Genomic DNA, 13,995 nt, shown 5'->3' on the forward strand with positions numbered 1-13,995 from the left:
GATGCTGAAGCTAAAGTTCCAATACTTTGGCACTGACTCACTGGAAAAGAGCCTGATGCTGGGAAAGCTTGAAGAAGAGAGGAGTTGAGTTTAAATCTGTAAGAGAAAGCTAAACATGAAATTGTATGCTGTTTTCCCATTCAAATCTTCACCATAAATTACTTTGTGCCAAACAAAATAATAGGTACACCACAGTTGGAATGGAAAAGCCATCGTGTGACACTGTGGGAGTCAAGATATCTTACAAGGTTAGACCGATGAACCTCCTTCACAGTGAGTTAGCTAGAATATTGAAGTTTTAATGAGTTTTCTGATAATAATTAGCATGCACATTTGTCTGCCATAGGATGTCTGCTTAATATCCATGGCACGTGACATTAAAATACATTGGTTTCATGTACTCTTTCCCTAGTTTTATTACTGGCTTTGTGAAAGTGTCTGTGATGTAATTGATTATACTATATAAACCATTAGTAATAATAATAGGTTATTTTTGTGAAGTTATTCATGTATATGACACTATTTGAAGGATTATATATAGAAACATTTTATCTTTCTAAAAATTTTATGAAAAGAGTATTGTTAGTATCATTTTAGCAATAAGAGCAGATTAGTAGATGTCTTGGATCCCTGAATGTGTCTGTCTTTTTAATCACTATGTTGACTCCCTATTAAAAAGTATACAAATAGTAACTAGAGAATAAATATTTTAAGGACATTTGCTTCTATTAAATATACCTGTGGTTTGTTTAGTATTTGAAAGAATATTTGACTTGCATATAATAAAATAACATCACTAGTGCACAAATCTATTTTTATAAAATTCAATACATATCCATTAATTTAAAGAGGTACCCATAGTCCTTGGGAAAAAAAGTTATGACCAACCTAGATAGCATATTGAAAAGCAGAGACATTACTTTGCCAACAAAGGTCCATCTAGTCAAGGCTACGTTTTTTCCAGTGGTCATGTATGGATGTGAGAGTTGGACTGTGAAGAAAGTTCAGCACTGAAGAATTGACGCTTTTGAACTGTGGTGTTAGAGAAGACTCTTGAAAGTCCCTTGGACTGCAAGGAGATTCAACCAGTCCATTCTAAAGGAGATCAACCCTGGGTGTTCTTTGGAAGGAATGATGCTAAAGTTGAAACTGCAGTACTTTGGCCACCTCATGCAGAGTTGACTCATTGGAAAAGACTCTGATGCTGGGAGGGATTGGAGGCAGGAGGAGAAGGGGACGACAGAGGATGAGATGGCTGGATGGCATCACTGACGCAATGGATGTGAGTCTAAGTGAACTCCGGGAGTTGGTGATAGACAGGGAGGCCTAGCGTGCTGCAATTCATGGGGTGGCAAAGAGTCGGACATGACTGAGTGACTGAACTGAACTGAACTGAACCCATAGTTTAGACTTAAGAAATTTCTGTCCTTGAAACATAATATGTTCTACATATGGGCAATTTCTTTTAAGACATGGTCACAGTTATTGGTAATGAACTGCTGTTTCAAAGTTATGGTCCATCTGCAAAAAATGAGTTTTGGATTAAATGGTCAATGAGTTTCATTGTGTTTCCTTTACAGATGCAGTCATACTTTAAAATCTACTTAAAGATTATGCTCTTGAAAAACTGCCTTTTCAAATAATAGATGTAACAAATAATACTCCCAAAGTTTTGTAAAACATTTCTTTTATTCCAAAAGGAAGTTTTTATCCAAGCTTGAAAGTTTGAGCATTAAAACAAGATTAACTTAGGGGATGATAGTAAAGTCATTAATTATCTAACTGTATGAAAATCCATTATGGGAAAATTGATTAATTGCTATATATTAGAATTAAATAATTATGACATTCAGCACACTGACATTTTGGGAGTTACATTTATCAATGAATAAATTCTTTCCAGTTATACATCTTCCAATTTGTCTTCGGTCCAGGCACATCATGTATTTAAGCATCAAAAAGAGTCTCCAAAGTTTACTATCTTCCTCATGTCTTCTTTAATTATACAGTCAAGTATGTGCTCTAGATTATAAATTCTTATGAAAAACCATTGAATTCTATTGTCTCCTGAACAATGCAGCATTAGACACATCAGCCCTATGCACAATCTAAAATCTGTGTATAATTTATAGTCTACTTTTTGTGTTCCTGGTTCCTCAATATCCACTCTTATTTCATATCTCTGTTTCTGTATTTTTAGACCCAGTCAACCATGAGTTATGTGGTATTGTAGTACCATTGAAAAACAAAAAACACATAAAGTAGAACTTTGAAGTTCAAGCTTGTGTTATTCAAGGATCAACTGTACAAAGAAATAAAATTCTTTAATAAATTTAGAAGCTCATGGTAACTGAGCCTATTTTAAAGAGTATGATGTTAGTTAATATTAAAAATACAGATATTCATCAATTATTGAAAAGCATTTGTGTGCTTAATATGCGCTTAGATGCACTTCCTTCAATTCAGTAGAGTTCAGTCTCAGTAGAACTTAGTAGACTGAGTAGAACTCAGTCGTATCCAACTCTTTGTGACCCCATGGACTGCAGCACACCAGGCCTCCATGTCTGCAACCAACTCCCGGAGTTTATTCCAACTCATGTCCATGAGTTGGTGATGCCGTCCAACCATCTCATCCTCTGCCGTCCCCTTCTCTTCCTGCCTCCAATGCCTCCCAGCATCAGAGTCTTTTCCAATGAGTCAACTCTTCGCATGAGGTGGCCAAAGTACTGGAGGTTCATCTTTAGCATCATTCCTTCCAAAGAAATCCCAGGGCTGATCTCCTTCAGAATGGACTGGTTGGATCTCCTTGCAGTCCAATCGACTCTCAAGAGTCTTCTCCAACACCACAGTTCAAAAGCATCAATTCTTAGGCGCTCAGCCTTCTTTGCAGTCCAACTCTCACATCCATACATGACTATTGAAAAACCATAGCATTGGCTAGATGGACCTTTGTTGGCAAAGTAATGTCTCTGCTTTTTAATATCCTGTCTATCTTGGTCATAACTTTTCTTCCAAGGGGCAAACATCTTTTAATTTCATGGCTACAGTCACCATCTGCAGTGATTTTGGAGCCCCCCCCCCAAAAAAAAAGAATCTTTCACTGTTTCCACTGTTTCCCCATCTATTTGCCATGTAGTGATGGGACCATATGCCATGATCTTAGTTTTCTGAATGTTGAGTTTTAAGCAAATTTTTTCACTATCCTCTTTCATTTTCATCAAGAGGCTCTTTAGTTCTCCTTCGCTTTCTGCCATTAGGGTGGTGTCACCTGCATATGTGAGGTTATTGATATTTCTCCTGGCCATCTTGATTCCAGGTTGTGCTTCATCTAGCCCACCATTTCTCCTGAGGTATTCTGCATATAAGTTAAATAAGCAGAGTGACAGTATACAGCCTTGGTGCACTCCTTTCCTGATATGGAACCAGTCTACTGTTCCATGTCTAGTTCTAAGTGTTGCTTCTTGATCTGCATACAGATTTCTCAGAAGGTTGGTCAGGTGGTGTGCTATTCCCATCTCTTGAAGAATTTTCCATGCTTTGTTGTGATCCACACTGTCAAAGGCTTTGATATAGTCAACAAAGCAGAAGTAGGTGTTTTGTCTGGAACTCTGTTGCTTTTCCAATGATCCAATGGATATTGGCAAATGGATCTCTGGCTTCCGCTGCCTTTTCTAAATCCAGCTTGAACATCTCGAAGTTCACAGTTCATATACTGTTGAAGCCTGCCTTGAAGAATTTTGAGCATTACTTTGCTAGTGTGTGAGATAAGTCCAATTGTGCAGTAGTTTGAGCATTCTTTGGCATTGTCTTCCTTTGAGATTGAAATGAAAACTGACCATTTCCAGTCCTGTGGCCACTGCTGAGTTTTCCAAATTGGCTGGCATATTGAGTGCAGCATTTTCACAGCATCATCTTTTAGGATTTGAAAAAGCTCAACTGGAATTCCATCAGTTCCACTAACTTTGTAGTGATGCCTGAGGCCCACTCGACTTCGCATTCCAAGATGTCTGGCACTAGGTGAGTGATCACGCCAACGTGGTTATCTGGGTCATGAAGATCTTTTTTGTACAGTTCTTCTGTGTATTCTTGCTACCTCTTCTTAATATCTTCTGCTTCTCCTAGGTCCTTACCATTTCTGTCCTTTATTGTGCCCTTCTTTGCATGAAATATTCCCTTGGTATCTCTAATTTTCTTGAAGAGATCTCTAGTCTTTCCCATTCTATTTGTTTCCTCTATTTCTTAGCATTGATCAGTGAGGAAGGCTTTCTTATTTCTCCTTTCTATTCTTTGGAACTCTGTATTCAGATAAATATATATTTCCTTTTCTCCTTTGCCTTTCACGTCTCTTCTTTTCGTAGCTGTTTGTACAGACTTCTCCAACAACCAATTTACTTTTTGCATTTCTTTTTCTTGGGGATGGTTTGATCCCTGCCTCCTGTACAATTTTATGAACTTCTGTTCATAGGTCTTCAGGCACTCTATCAGATCTAACCCCTTGAATCTATTTGTCACTTCCACTCTATAGTTGTAAGAGATTTGATTTATTTATACCTGAATGGTCTAGTGGTTTTCCCTACTTTCTTCAATTTAAGTCTGTGGCATTAAGGAGTTCATGATCTGAGCCAAGGTCAGCTCCTGGTCTTGTTTTTGCTGATTGTATAGAGCTTCTCCATCTTTGGCTGCAAACAATATAATCAATCTGATTTTGGTATTGATCACCAGGTGATGTCCATATGTAGTCTTCTCTTGTGTTTTTAGAAGAGGCTGTTTGCTATGACCAGTGCATTCTAGGCAAAACTCTGTTAGACTTTGCCGTGATTCATTCTGTACACCAAGGCCAAATTTGCTCGTTACTCCAGGTATTTATTGATTGTAATTTTTGCATTCCAGTCCCCTATAACAAAAAGGACATCTTTTGGGGGTGTTAGTTCTAGAAGGTCTTGTAGATCTTCATAGAACCATTCACCTTCAGCTTATTTAGCATTATTTGTCGGGGCATGTTCTTGGATTCCTGTGGTATTGAGTGGTTTGCCTTGGAAATGAACAGAGATCCTTCTGTCGTTTATGAGATTGCATCCAAATACTTCATTTTTTACTCTTTTGTTTACTATTATGGATATTCCATTTCTTCTAAGGGATTCTTGCCCACAGTAGTAAATAAAATGGTCATCTGAGTTAAATTCACCCATTCCAGTCATTTTAGTTCACTGATTCCTAAAATGTCAGTGTTCACTCTTGTCATCTCCTGTTTGACCACTTCCAATTTGCCTTGATTCATGGACCTAACATTCCAGGTTCCTATGCAAAATTGCTCTTTACAGCCTCAAACTTTACTTCCACCACCAGTCACATCCACAACTAGGTGTTGTTTTTGCTTTAACTATATTTCTTCATTCTTGTTGGAATTATTTCTCCACTCTTCTCCAGTAACATACTGGGCACCTACTGTCCTTGGAAGTACATCTTTCTGTATCTATTTTTTTGCCTTTTCATGCTGTTCATGGGTTTCTCAAAGCAAGAATACTGAAGTGGTTTGCCATTCCCTTCTCCAGTGGACCACATTTTGTCAGAACTCTCCACCATGACCATGATGCACTTCCTACCCTTAGGGAATCAACACTTTGGTAGTAGAAGCTTTATATTATATAGTTTCACAATGTCAGATGGTCTTAGGGACCATACAAATGAAATCTCATAACATAATTGTACGTCTATTATTATTTTCATTTTATAATTAAATTCCAAGAAATTAAGCACCATGTTCCAAGTCAATTAAATTTTTAACAACTTTTCCTCTAGGTATTTATGCTACTTAGACTGTCTCCTAAACTTACTTGCTATTTTCATTTTCTACACTAGTCACAACAATATTCCATATATATATATATATATATATATATATATATATATATATATATATATATATATTCTAATCTCTCATTTAAAACACAAGTGCTACCAATTGCTTTCAGGATTATATCCAGTTTCCTCAACTTGTATGACAAAAGTATAATTTTTCTCTGTGCAAGTTCTGAGAAAGTTTTCCAATCAGTTTGACCCTGATACTGGCTTGGGAAGTAGACATGAACCTGGGGATTATTCTTCCTGATTTTGGAGGACTTAATTATTGGTTTAAAATTGGGAGTGCTATTCTGAGTGTAGTGATACATATCTAGGTACCCATTCCCTTTTTTGAGGGGTTTAATACATGTCCTTGGGAATGAAAGATTGTTTAATATATTGAATAAGTAGAAGGGGGCTCAGGTGTTAAGGCCTGGCAGAGTAGATTAAATATTCAGCAGGTGATAGATGATCTGCTTTGAACTAGAAGCCAACTGTAAAATAATCCAGGTAACTTCTTGGATTCATGTGGTTTAAGTGTTGTCATAAATAGGAAGTTCTTGTGGGAGCTGAGCTGGCTCTCAGGTGCTGCGGATGGACTTCCAGGTCTAAGGACTGGTCATCTTGTGATAGTTTCTCCATTTCTCTCCTCAGAGTCCTCAGGGATTTATCTCATTTCCCTGGGGCTAAAGCTTTTTTCTTTTATAGCGTCCACTAAGCATTCTTCTCTTTCCAGCCTGAGCACAGGTAATGTGTAAAAAAGATTTACTGTTGCAAAAGTTATTTTGTTTATTTTTCAGACCCATCATCTGGGAAAATAAATGTGTTATATTATTAGGTTGCAAGAATCCACTCACATTTCTTTCTCCTTCTTTTCTTCTCTCCCTCCCTCTCTTCTACCACATCACATATATCTCTCCATAAGCCCCACTCCATACCTTTTCCTTAGACATGTATTTCAGTATGAGAAATAGAGGGCACAGAACACCTAGATGGAAAAATAGAGGCTAAACTGGTAAGAAATATAGTCTCAGTGGTGGTGGTGGTGGTGGTGTTGCTAAGTCATGTCTGACTCTTGTGACTCTCTGAACTGTAGGCTGCCAGGCTCCTCTATCCATGGGATTTCTCAGGCAAGAATAAGGGAGCAGGTTGCCATTTCCTCCTCCAGGGGATCTTCCTGACCCAGGGATTGAGCCTACCTCTCCTGCATTGCAGGAGATTCTTTATTACTGAGCTATACTTAGGTGACATATTACTTTGGCATATTAACCCTGACATAGTCATCTCTAAACTTCCATTAAAATATCACTGAAAACAAAACAAAAGGGAAATAGGCAACTATATAAGAATATATATCTAACATTGATTTTCCATAATTTGGAACTTGAGTCCAAATATAACTCTTACTATTGCTCCAGGGGATCTTCTGGACCCTGGATCCAGGGATCGAACCTGAGTCTCCCGCATTGTAGGCAGACATTTTACCCTCTGAGCCACCAGGGAAGCCCTTGAGATATAAGGGCCTCATCAAAGGGCAGGTAATTGGACCTCTCTCCACAATGCTACACATCGGTTATTGGTTTCTTGGAATGAGAGCAATTGTGTTCCTTTGCTGCCTCACCAGTGGACATATTTTTTAGTAATATAACTGATAGTTCCCAAGGTTTTTAATGCTTACATATTATGAGAAGGAATTACGTAGGTTTTAAGACGTAGGATGCAGTGGTGTACAGCAGAGATTGGAGCAGTCCACACAGGGCTGTAGATTTCTTATAAGGCAGCTGGTTCTCCCAAATCAAAACAGCTTAACTTGTCCCAGACTTGTGATTTTCAAACTATTGTTATTATGGAAATTTTTAGAATCAGCAAAAGAACACTTTCAACCTTTCAAAATGAGGCAGAAATACAGATTTTCATTTGGAATTCTCTAATTTCTCTGAGGCATAAACAAAACATTTCTGTGAGCCAAGATTTGCTGTGGGCCATTAATTAATTATCAATAAAAGCATGTTGCTGTTTATATATAAATTATAGAACAAAAGAAAAGATGTATTTGAGTCTTCAAACATTTCAAAGTGCCATATTCTGTATTTCTTTCATAGATCAATTTCTATATCCACTCTTCATTTATGTAATGTCAATTGTCTTCATTCTTCTAGTTGGATAAAAGTATTTTCTTTTCAAAAAAGATCTGCCTCTCTATGTATGAACTACACACCATCTACTCTTTTTCCCCCTCAAAAATCTTATTTATCAAGTATATTCCCTCTCATCTACATCTTCAACCACTCTCCAAAATCAGCATAAAGATATATCTAATCTCCTCTCTCTGGAAAAGCACGAGCATCATCTCTGTGACCTCCCTTAATTTCAGAACCTGGATTCTTTGTCCAATGTTTGAAGAATGTTCATTACAAATTACTGCTTCAAGTTTTTCTTTTTAATTTTTTTTTAAAAAAGGAATTTACTGTGGAATAATAGATATATAAGTGCCTTTTAATTCTTACTATACACACTCTTCTTGCTAAGGCCAATGAATAGCTGTTATTCTGTATAAATCATTGATCTCATAACACTGTTCATTGTTCATCAACAAGTTAACATTTCAACCATTTTTTAAATTATGTACAATGTATTGTTCATTATAGAAAAATTTTTAAATAGATAAATAAGGGGAAAATTTATTTCACTATTAAAAAAACAGCTATTTTTAAGTATCAGCCTACTTTTTTTAATTTAAAGTTATATAGAAAATATGATATAATGTGTTTGCATATATTTGTATATGCACAAGCACATATAGTGAGTTAATATTTAAGTATACATATTGTGTCTACATATATAGAAATTTCTTAATGTGCCCCTTCTTTCATAAAAATTTAAGTACTCTCTCAATGTGGTTTAAACATCTCCACACATTAATGTATATTCTTAAATAGTTACATAGTGTAAGATTTAAAAAAGCCAAAAAAAGTCACATGATTGTAAAGTAGAAAAAAAAAAAAAAAACACCTCTAGAAGAATGACGAAACTAAATAAACAGAAACAAAAATATATTAGAGATAGAAAATGGTAGAGTTCCTCAGAAACATAACATAAAGGAAAACCATATTCAATGTTTTGGAGTATATTTGTCTTCCTAATGTTGCCATTAAATATGAAAATAAGCCAAAGAATACTTTAATAAAAAATTATCAACATTTAGCCAACAAATTTTCAAAACCATCTATCTACTTTACACATGCTCCTCTAGGTCTCAGAAATTATTTTCAAATATAAGAATCATGTGTAGTACCAATATCAAGTTGTCACTCAATATTTTATCTTCATATCCAAAATATACTATATGTTGTTTGGAATAATGGATTAAGTGGCTAACCTTGTATGACCATGTTCTTATCAACTGCTACTTTTTCTTTTTTTTTAACCTGCTTTTAATTTTTTTTTAATTTAAATTTATTTTAATTGGTGTTCAACTTAGCTAGCATATTCAAAAGCAGAGACATCACTTTGCCAACAAAGGTCCATCTAGTCAAGGCTATGGTTTTTCCTGTGGTCATGTATGGATGTGAGAGTTGGACTGTGAAGAAAGCTGAGCGCCGAAGAATTGATGCTTTTGAACTGTGGTGTTGGAGAAGACTCTTGAGAGTCCCTTGGACTGCAAGGAGATCCAATCTGTCCATTCTGAAGGAGATCAGCCCTGAGATTTCTTTGGAAGAAATGATGCTAAAGCTGAAACTCCAGTACTTTGGCCACCTCATGCGAAGAGTTGACTCATTGGAAAAGACTCTGATGCTAGGGGGGATTGGGGGCAGGAGGAGAAGGGGACGACAGAGGATGAGATGGCTGGATGGCATCACTGACTTGATGGATGTGAGTCTGAGTGAACTCCGGGAGTTGGTCATGGACAGGGAGGCCTGGCATGCTGTGATTTATGGGGTTACGAAGAGTCGGACATGACTGAGCGACTGAACTGAACTGAACTGAATTACTTTAAAATATTGTATTGGTTCTTCCACACATCAATTTTTTTTCATTATCATTTTCATCAGCTTACCCTCCAAAAAGCAACATTTTCATTCTTTAATATATCTAAACACATTTTCTAATGTCATTGTCAAGCCCTTTGCATTGAACATTAAATTATATAATTACAGTAATAAGAGTACAATACAAGGTAGGAAAACATAATTATAGACATGTATTCCAGGACAAGCAGTATGGATTTGTATTCTAGCTTTCCTACTTATGCTAGGCAAGTTAATTTTCTAATATGTAAAGAAGGACTGATAATAGAACTTATATGGTTATTGTGAAAACTGCATGAATTAATATATGTAAAACATTTATAAAAGTGATGGACACAGAGAAGCTTAATTATGAGCTATTACTAGAATTCTGTGCCAAAGCCTTTGACTGTGTGGATCACAATCAACTGTGGAAAATTCTGAAATAGATGGGAATACCAGAGCACCTGACCTGCCTCTTGAGAAACCTATATGCAGATCAGGAAGCAAAAGTTAGAACTGGTTCCAAATAGGAAAAGGAGTACGTCAAGGCTGTATATTGTCACCCTGATTATTGAACTTATATGCAGAGTACATCACAAGAAACGCTGGGCTGGAAGAAGCACAAGCTGGAATCAAGATTGCCAGGAGAAATATCAATAACCTCAGTTATGCAGATGACACCACCCTTATGCCAGAAAGTGAAGAGGAACTAAAAAGCCTCTTGCCTCTTGATGAAAGTGGAGAGTGAAAAAGTTGGCTTAAAGCTCAACATTCAGAAAACGAAGATCATGGCATCTGGTCCCATCACTTCATGGGAAATAAATGGGGAAACAGTGTCAGACTTTATCTTTTTGGGCTCCAAAATCACTGCAGATGGTGACTGCAGCCATGAAATTAAAAGACACTTACTCCTTGGAAGAAAAGTTATGACCAACCTAGATAGCATATTGAAAAGTAGAGACATTACTTTGCCAACAAAGGTCCGTCTAGTCCAGGCTATGGTTTTTCCAGTGGTCATGTATGGATGTTTATTTCCAGTGTATCAATGCACAGCTTGTTTGTGGTGATCTTGTACTCTGCAACTTTGCCAAATTTGTTTATTAGTTTTGGTAGTATATGTTTCCATGAGTGTACTCCTTGTTTTTCTCTATGTATAGCATCATGTCATCTGCCAGTAGAGACAGCTCATCTCTTACTTTCCAGTTTAGCTTTGTTTTATTTCTTTTGTTAGTTAATTGCTCTGGCTAGAATTTCCAGTACAATGGGAAATAGTGGCAAAAATCAGACATCTTCATCTTGTCCCTGATCAGAATGTGGCATTTATTTGGAAATGACATCTTTGCTTATGTAATTAAGTTAAAATGAGGTAATTAGAGTGGGTGCTCATCCATTATGATTGGTGTTCTTACAGAAATAGAAATTCAAGCATAAACATACACAGAAGATCGTGTGAAGAAACACACAGAAAATTCATGTGTGGATGGAGTTTTTGAGTCATGCATAAGATCGCCTGGAGGAGGAAATGGCAGCCCACTCCAGTATTCTTGCCTGGAAAATCCCATAGACAGAAGACCCTTTTCAGCTATAGTCCATGACATGGAAAAAAGTTGAACATGACTTAGCAACTGAGCCTGCACACACATCTATGTACCAAGAAATGCCAAATGTTGGCAGAAAGCTACCAGAAGCTAGGAAGGTGATAGGAAAAATTCTCCCACATGTTTCAAAGGGAGTATGGTCTGACAACACGTAATTTTAGGCTGCTGATCTCCAGAAACATGAGATAATAAATTTATCTTGTCAGCTACCGAGTCTTTGGTACCTTGTTATGGAAGCCTTTTAGAAAACGAATACCCTGCACATAGTGTTCTCTTATGATTCTTTTATAATTTTTTTAAGATTGTTAGTATTGTCCCTATATTCATTTGTAATTTTTAGTTACTTGCATGTTCTCTCATTTCCTTGGTCAATCTAGGAAAGAGTTTATCAATTTTTTTCTTTTCAAAGACCCAACTTTTAGTTTTAATAATTTCTTCTATTGTTTTTCTACTGTGATTTTATCTAATGTAATCTTTATTTCCTTCTGCTTTTTTTCTTAATTTTATATGTGCATGTATGTACTAAGTCGCTTCAGTCATATCCGACTCTTTGTGATCCCATAGACTGCAGCCTGCCAGTCTCCTCTGTCCATGGGATTCTCCAGGCAAGTTGCCATTCCCTCCTCCAGGAAATCTTTCCGACTGAGGGATCAAAGCCATATCTCTTATGTCTCCTGCTTTGGCAGGGCATTCTTTGCCTCTAGCACAACCTGGGAAGCCCCTTTGCTTTATTACACTATTATTTTCTCTATTTTCTGAAGATATAAAGGTGAGTTTTTGATTTGTGATTTTTAAATTAGGCTCTTACAGCTATAAATTTCCCTCTGATTATTGCTTTTGCTGAATCCCATAAGTTTGAGTATGTTATTTCTTTATATTTATTTGTGTCAAGTATTTTCTAATTTCTCCAATGATATCTTTTATATATATATATATATTTGACAAATTGGTTGTTTAAGAGTGTACTGTTGAATTCCACACATTTGTGGCTTTTTCTTTTTCCTGCCTAACCTCCTACCTAACTTTCAGTATTCTACATGTTTGATTAAGTTGCTTTTTGTAATTTCAAAACTGTGAAATTTAGTGAGACTTGTTGCCTACTAACCTAGAAAATGTTTTATGTATACTTGATAAGTATATTTTTTTCTTTTTGGAAAGAATCCAGTCTATATCTTTTTTAGGAATACTTGGTGTATGATATTGTTCAAGTCCTCTATTTCCTTTTTGATCTTTTGTTGGTTTATTCATTATTGAAAATGGGATATTGAAGTCAACAACAATAATTGTAGAAATTTCTATTTTCAATCACATCAATGTTAGATTTACATATTTTGGAGGTCTATTTTTTGGTAAATATTTATAATTATCTTTTGAATGAATTTTCCTTTCATCTATATATGATTTTATTTTCCTCTTTTAACAATTTTTAACACCTGTGGTCTATTTTGTCCGATATTAGTACAGCCACTGCAGTTTACTTTCGGTTACTGTTTACTTAGGCTATATTATTCAATCCTTTCACACTCAACTTTTTTGTCTTTTGGCTCAAAGTGGGTCTTTTGTAGACAGCTTACAGTTTTATCATAGATTTTATACATCCTGTGTGTATCAGTTTTTCCACTGGTGAGTTTAATCTGTTTAGTTTTAAAGTAGTTATTTGGAAGGACTTCGGCTATTTTGCTGTTTGTTTTCTGTATATCTTTTTTGGTCCTGAATTTAGCCATTTCATTATTTTTGTGTTTGATTTCCTTTTAGTATATTGTTTTGATTTCTTTAACATTTTATGTATGATTAAATTATTTTCTTAATGTTTTCTTTGAAAATTAAATTTAACACCTTAAATGTTTAACAATATTATTAAATTAGTACTAACTTAGTTTCAATATTATGAAAAACTTCTATTATACATCATGGTTGTTTTAACTTCATATTCTTTTTACTTTTTAATATTTTAAAGGTTACATCTGTATACAGTGTTAATTCATTAAGACATAATATTTGTCTTGTAAATCATATAGGGAAAAGTTGCTAGTAAGCAAAATATGCAAAAATACTGGCTTTTATATTGACCGGTGTAGTTACTTCTATCAGTGCTTCAACTTTCTTCACTTCACTTCAAGTTATTCCTTAGTGTCTTTTATTTTACATCTGAAGGACTTCCTTTAGTAGTTTTAAAAAGTAGGTTATACTAGAAACAAACCTTTCAGCCTCTTTTATCTGGGAAATTCTTAATTTCTCCTTTATTCTTGAGGATTGGCAATGTTTATCTTTCTGTACTTTGACATTTCCTTCAATGTTCCTGTTGACAAATCAGTTGCTAATCTTATTGAGTAGCTTTTGTATGTGATGTCACTTCTTTCTGCTTTCAAGATTCTGTTTATCTTTGGCACTCTAGAGTTTAAAAATAATGTACATTAGTGTGAATTTCTTTGTTTAACCCACTTATACTTCATTAAACTCCTTGGCTTTCCAGATGCATGTATTTCAAGAGATCTGGGAATTTTTCAGTTATTATTTTCAGATATTCTCTCTGCTTCTTTTTCCTC

Source organism: Bos indicus x Bos taurus, chromosome 16 (genome assembly GCF_003369695.1).
Source record: "Bos indicus x Bos taurus breed Angus x Brahman F1 hybrid chromosome 16, Bos_hybrid_MaternalHap_v2.0, whole genome shotgun sequence".
Lineage (NCBI taxonomy): Eukaryota > Metazoa > Chordata > Mammalia > Artiodactyla > Bovidae > Bos > Bos indicus x Bos taurus.